Source organism: Sinohyriopsis cumingii, chromosome 10, assembly GCF_028554795.1.
Source record: "Sinohyriopsis cumingii isolate HCF-2022 chromosome 10, ASM2855479v2, whole genome shotgun sequence".
NCBI classification, from domain to species: domain Eukaryota; kingdom Metazoa; phylum Mollusca; class Bivalvia; order Unionida; family Unionidae; genus Sinohyriopsis; species Sinohyriopsis cumingii.
Window position 1 is genome coordinate 120,290,646 of NC_142970.1, and position 8,006 is coordinate 120,298,651.

Consider the following 8,006-nt stretch of genomic DNA (forward strand, 5'->3'; position numbering starts at 1 on the left):
ATTTGTGAGAAGTTGGACTGTAAACAAAGTAACACTCAGACCCACATATTTCACTTCCGGGTCAGCATTATTGCCTCATTATTCGCTGGGACATTCCTCATAATACCTACAAGTAACAACCCCATGAGAATCATATATTAAAGATTAAAATCTTTGCAATACTTCAATAAACAGAATGCCTAAATCTAGCTCCTGTATCACAACCAAAACAATAGGATAATTGCTTCAAAGTTATGTGGTGCCATGGTGTAATGGTTAGCACACTGGACTCTGAATCCAGCGATCCGAGTTCAAATCTCGGTGGGACCTACTGATTTATTCATCTTTTTCTGCCAACTTCGAAGGCATTTATTTGCTCGTAGCTTAGTAACAGCTACAGTCCAGGCCATGACTGAATGCAGTCCGCATACACACATGCGCACACGCGTAAGCACCCAATGATTAAGTGTCTTATGGGTAGCAAATGTATGGTCGTAGAAAATTTACTAAGGCTAAATATTGAAATTAAAAAACCTACAGACAAACTTCAGAACAACTTGTTCGTTTGACTGGGGGATTTTTTTGTTGTGGTTTTTTGTATTATCATCGCTTGAATTTGTATATTTTTTTTTAAATACGAAAAAGAGGATTTCGGTATATAAATGAATTCTATTTTTTTTATTTTACCAATCGTGAAACAAATTCCACACGAAATCTCAAATAATCGGGAGTTATTGAATTTAAATGCATTCATGAGGTCTTGATATCATCATGGTACGGTTTACATATCACCATGATAAGGTCTAGATATCACCATGATAAGGTCTATATATCACCATGATATGGTCTAGATATCATCATGGTACGGTTTACATATCACCATGATAAGGTCTACATATCACCATCATAAGGTCTACATATCACCATCATAAGGTATATGTATCACTATGATAAGGTCTACATATCACTTGATTAGGTCTAGATACCATCATGATAATGTCTACATATCACCATCATAAGGTCTAGATATCGCCGTGATACGGTCTAGATATAACCATGATAAAGTCTACATATCCCCATGATAAGGTCTAGATATCATCATGATACTGTCTACATATCACCATGATTAGGTCTACATATCACAATGATAATGTCTACATATCACCATGATAATGTCTACATATCACCATGATAATTTATACATATCACCATGACAAGGGGATAGCGAAGAGACAATGTATCCCAGCTCTGACATTGTAATTTGTCTTAAATCACACCGAGATCGGTTAGCACTCTGGACTCTTAATCCAGCGATCCGAGTTAAAGTCACCGTGGAACCTCTGGTTTTTTTCCCTTCCTTTTGCATACGTTAGAAGCATCCATTGACTTGTACGTTACTAACAGTTTCAGATCGCAAACAAACGCACGCAAACACAAACACGTATAGACACACACAAAGACACGTACACACAAACGCATATAAACACTAGCTGTGTAAAGAGTAAATTTACGATCGATGAAAAATTCATGAAATAAAAAAATAAAAATTAAAAATAAAAAGTAAAACAATAAAATCATGATATATAAACGTTGAATGCGAATGATGTATTGCCCTATCGAACATAAGTCATAGTTAGACTTCTAGGAGACAAACTCCTGAAACACTTGATTATTTTAAGTGTTTCGTTTTTCGCTCCTGATGGCATGTAGTGTAACAATCAAATGAAAAAACGTTTTGAGACTGAAAAAAAATGTTTTTAGAAATAAACAACAATGTTTTCCAAGTTTTGTTTTGTAATATTTCTCACACAGGAAAAAGAGGAAGATGATATGTTAATGACTTGAAACAAATCCGAAATAAATCTCCAGTAATCGGTAGTGGTAGATTTGAAACGTACGTGTAAATATGCATTTGGTGCAATGTTCTTTATTCTGTTGATGAACCATTTGAACAATATAAATAACATTTAAATATCAATAAAAATCTTTTTGTATAAACTAAATTTTAGTTTCTTCTTTGTCTTCACCTAACATATCATCGAAGGTGATAAGATGTGCTGGACTAATCTAAGACACGATCTCATGGTCAACGTGATGAATATTCTCTACAAACAACATAACAAAATGGATTCTCCCTCACTTTCTTTTTCTAACTTGTAAGTTGTTTGCCACTCTCTGTACAAATTACACGATATTTACTCTTGTTTCTAGGCATCGAATACAAGACTTTCCTAATCATATACACATTTATTATTGTTTCCAGGCATCGACTTCAAGACTTCCCCAGTCACATATACATTTACTCTTGTTTCCAGGCATCGACTTAAAGACTTTCCCAGTCACATATACAGTTACTTTTAAGATCTCGTGGCATAACCACTTGAAGAAAACTTTTGAGATGACAGACTGTGACAGTATATAATGTGATGGAAAGAGAACAAATAGCCGAAATATATTACAGTTATGTAAGTGAGGAATACAATATACATGTATAACAAAGAGACATAAAGCTGATGATACGTCGGATACTTATACGAGTTGGTAAGATTCTATGGTCTTAAAATAAGTAACACAAAAGAGGGAAAACTAGCAATTTGTAAAACTGAAAATATAATTTGTTTTCCCTAAAATTGAAAGTGAGAAGTAAAACTTGCCTAGACAATGCTAATATACGGTTCCATGGTGTAAGGGTTATAAATCTGGCCCCTGAATCCGAGTTCAAATCTCATTGTTTCTCGTGATGTGACGGCACTCATTTGCTTATAACGTACCAATATTTTCTTCCTAAATTAAGATCATGCGACTAATAAAGAATAGAGAAATCGCGGAAAATGACAATTACAAAGTTTTTTAAAAAAAGTATCTCTTCACGTGGAATGTGGATGATGACTGACATAATATCAATGTAACATCTTCTGGATTAGCTTCTGAAACATGTGAACGAGCTTGTATAATTGTTTCAGGACGGTTGGATTTACCAAGAATGCTTAGATTTATCTCTTGTGTCACCATCAAATTGACGGAGGAAACAATGCTCAGTAATCGACAGGAGCTAAAATAGCTGGTACTGAACCGGAAGCAATAAATGTGACCTGACACAACTAAGTACCATGCACGCTCCTTTATTATTATGACCTGTCACAACAATGTACCATACACGTTCCTTTATTAGTATGACCTGTCACAACAATGTACCATGCACGCTCCTTTATTAGTATGACCTTTCACAACAATGTACCATACACGCTCCTTTATTAGTATGACCTGTCACAACAATGTACCATGCACGCTCCTTTATTAGTATGACCTGTCACAACAATGTGCCATGCACGCTCCTTTATTAGTATGACCTGTCACAACAATGTACCATGCACGCTCCTTTATTAGTATGATCTGTCACAACAATGTACCATGCACGCTCCTTTATTAGTATGACCTGTCACAACAATGTACCATGCACGCTCCTTTATTAGTATGATCTGTCACAACAATGTACCATGCACGCTCCTTTGTTAGTATGACCTGTCACAACAATGTGCCATGCGCGGTCCTTTATTCATATGATATGTTGATAAAATGCGATGAATGCCTTCTTCACACGGACATGAAAAATTCGCATTTATCGTTTCTTGCAACACGTTTAACACCACAAGTATTTAGGCGCACACATAAAGGGGTGGCTGCCATGTTTTAGGATGTATTGATCACATGTTTGCGACTTCTAAATCTGCTATTAAACAAAATCCAAGAAATATATCTACTAACACACACCGAAGGTTGACCAGAATTCAAAGGAACCATGCCTATAATGGAATTGCTAGAGTAATTTCATATTAGCCGTTTGCATCCGGACAACTGAGGGTAATTATAGGTGCATACTTTTTGCCAGGACATCTACGCGTTTATACCGTCTGTTTTTAATTCTTCAAATGATTTATCATATTTTTACTTTTCGTCATTTGTACCAGCTGATACTATATAGGATATCCAATATCCGTCATTTGTACCAGCTGATACTATATACGATATACAATATCCGTCATTTGTACCAGCTGATACTATATACAATATCCAATATCCGTCATTTGTACCAACTGATACTATATCCGATATCGAATATCCGTCACTTGTACCAGCTGATACTATATCCGATATCGAATATCCGTCATTTGTACCAGATGATACTATATCAGACATGAAAACAAAAATGCAAAAATATAAGTGATTGTTTTCTTCAAGAAGTTGGAACTAATCGTCATCATTTGCATTTTTGTCTTAAATCATAAAATAATAATACAGAACGGTTTTATTTCTGAAATTTAAATTTGTCTAAATAATTAAAACCACAATTCAAGGTGAAGTTCAGCTTATTTGTTGGGATCATGTCATGGTGACGTGGATGGGGTGTCTCTTCTTTCTTCTAGATAGTCGATTCAGGATATGTACAAAAATTCGTTTTGAATCAGACCTTTTACAGGGTAGACGATTTTCTCCACTCTCTCGAAAACGGTCATGTAACGGTTCCATGGTGAAAATGCTAGCACTCTGGACTCTAAATCAAGCTGTCTGAGTTCAAATCTCGGTGTGTTTTATTTTCTTATTGTTAGCTACGCTAGGCTAGTAATAGTTTCAGTCCAAGATACATTTAAATGCAGTCGTCATACAGACACACTCACTCACAGATGTATACTAACACAGATACACACGGATACACACAGACGTATACTCACATACACACGTATACTCATACACATACACGCGCATGCACACACGTATACTCACAATTACACACATATACTCGCATACATACACACTTATACAAACATAAACATTTATACACATGTATATACACACATAAACACACACACGTATACATACACATGCACACGTATTATGGATCTCATAAAGAGTCAATTTACTATAATATAAACATTCCTGAAGACAAACATAAGAAAATAAACATGCTGTTTAACGGGGATAATGAATGATACATTGTACTTTCAAATGTAAGTCATATCTAGAAATCTTAGAAGACTAGCTTATGAAACACTTTATAAGTTCATTTTAGTGTTTTCTGCATTTTGCGTCTGAAGACACCAAGTGTACCAGTCAAAATAAAGAAAGTTGAGACTGAAACAAAATAATTTCGGAAAGAAAACAAAAATGTTTTAATAATTTTTTGTATTTATTTTTAACAGACGAAAACACAATACTCATTGACTCGGATAATTCACTTCCGGATCGGCGTCAATGCCTCATTATTTCGTCTGAGCTATCACGATAATACATACAAGTAGCAAAACCATAAAGATCATATTCTAACGATTAAAATCTTGCCTAGGGCTAATATCAAGAGTGCCTACACGTGAATATTGTATTACCATCAATATCAAAAGTGCCTACACGTGAATATTGTTTTACCATCAATATCAAAAGTGCCTACACGTGAATATTGTTTTACCATCAATATCAAGAGTGCCTACACGTGAATATTGTTTTACCATCAATATCAAGAGTGGCTACACGTGAATATTGTATTACCATCAATATCAAGAGTGGCTACACGTGAATATTGTTTTACCATCAATATCAAGAGTGGCTACACGTGAATATTGTTTTACCATCAATATCAAGAGTGGCTACACGTGAATATTGTATTACCATCAATATCAAGAGTGGCTACACGTGAATATTGTATTACCATCAATATCAAGAGTGCCTACACGTGAATATTGTTTTACCATCAATATCAAGAGTGCCTACACGTGAATATTGTATTACCATCAATATCAAGAGTGCCTACACGTGAATATTGTTTTACCATCAATATCAAGAGTACCTACACGTGAATATTGTATTACCATCAATATCAAGAGTGCCTACACGTGAATATTGTTTTACCATCAATATCAAGAGTGCTTACACGTGAATATTGTATTACCATCAATATCAAGAGTGCCTACACGTGAATATTGTATCACCATCAATATCAAGAGTGCCTACACGTGAATATTGTATCACCATCAATATCAAGAGTGCCTACACGTGAATATTGTATCACCATCAATATCAAGAGTGCCTACACGTGAATATTGTATCACCATCAATATCAAGAGTGCCTACACGTGAATATTGTATCACCATCAATATCAAGAGTGCCTACACGTGAATATTGTATCACCATCAATATCACCAGTGCCTACACGTGAATATTGTATTACCATCAATATCAAGAGTGCCTACACGTGAATATTGTATTACCATCAATATCAAGAGTGCCTACACGTGAATATTGTATTACCATCAATATCAACAGTGCCTACACGTGAATATTGTATTACCATCAATATCAAAAGTGTTACATCCGACTCTTGTATTAATTTCAATATCAAGAGTGCTACATCCGACTCTTGTATTGATTTCAATATCAAGAGTTCCTACATCAGACTCTTCTTGTATCACCATCGATATTAAGAGTGCCTATATATAGCTCTTGTATTGCCATCAATATCAAGAGTGCTACAGCCGACTCTTGTATTAATTTCAATATCAAGAGTGCCTACATCAGACTCTTGTATCACCACCAGAACGAGATAAGAGTCAGACACAACGCACCAACAGATCGCCTTGTCTTTCACACTACTAACAACAACTTTGTCCCTGAATATAGCTATACCATGACACCAATCAAATGATGGTCGTAAATCAAATGTTGTACCCCTAGAAATGAGACCGGAGCCCTGTACCGACATGAGTGTTACTCTACCGTCACACATAACCACACACAAGTCCGTGTCTTTCACACAACACACGTCTTGGTGTTGATACAAGGGGCAGATGCTTTACAGATTGGACATTCAAAGCTGTAATGGTTAGAACGTTGGAGTCTTTGGTATCCTGCCATCCTACTTAACCACGAGGAATAAGTGTGATTGTAGACCAAAAAGTACCATGAACACTTCTTGATGAGTATGAAATGTTAATAAAGTGCCACAAATGTCATCTTGACACAGGACATGCACAATTCACATTTATCGTTATTCGGAACACTTTCCACATCGACAGTTTCTTTTTGGACAGATAAACGTTTGACTGTCATGTGTCTTCATTTACTAATCATTAATTTGATGCAACCAATATATTGTTAAAGAAAATCCAAGAAATGAAGTTACTATCAAACACCAAACGTAATCCATACTGCAAAGGAACCATGCGTATCATGGAAATACTTACACGACATTGCCATATTAGCCGGATAATTGATGTTCCTTATAGGGGCCCAACATTTATAAGGACAAGTATATTTCTTTGGACAACATTTTACTATTACACGAATTAATATATATATATATATATATATATATATATATATATATATATATATATAGAGAGAGAGAGAGAGAGAGAGAGAGAGAGAGAGAGAGAGAGAGAGAGAGAAACAGTTTATTAATATTCACTTTACGTAGAAAGGTAATTTAAAACTAAAGAAAACAACACTACAATATATCCTGATATAGCATTCACCAATGTTCAATATTTCATTAAATTTCTCTTTGTATTAAACAAAAATATATGGTGTGCATGAAACGTATTATCAAGTATTGTATAAATAATTAATCATAACATTGAAAATTAATTCTAAAATGTCCTTTCATTTTAAAGAATCAGTATTCATTTTATGATATTAATTTATACTTTCTCTAGTTCTCAATTAAATCTAAACAGGGGACATAATTCCACAACATTGTTGAATAATATATATATATATATATATATATATATATATATATATATATATATATATATATATATATATATATACGTGTGTGTGTGTATGTGTGTATGTGTTTGTGTATGTGTGTATTGTTACTTGTTTAGGCTCGAATAAAAGGTAACACATAAATAGTGGAAACAGCAAGCTTTTTAAAAATCTGTAAAAATGCAAAAATAAGAATAACTTACGGTTTCCAGAATCAAATCCAAAAATAATCTAAGAATAATCCACAAATTTAATTGCAAAAGTCATA

At 34.4% G+C, this 8,006-nt stretch overlaps 1 non-coding gene across 1 annotated transcript; it reads left to right on the plus strand.

Moving 5' to 3' along the window:
• The first annotated feature begins 237 nt into the window (after positions 1-237).
• Trnaq-cug (transfer RNA glutamine (anticodon CUG)) lies at positions 238-309 on the plus strand. Its single transcript has one exon. It is a non-coding gene; the product is annotated as a tRNA-Gln (tRNA).
• The last annotated feature ends 7,697 nt before the right edge of the window (positions 310-8,006 follow it).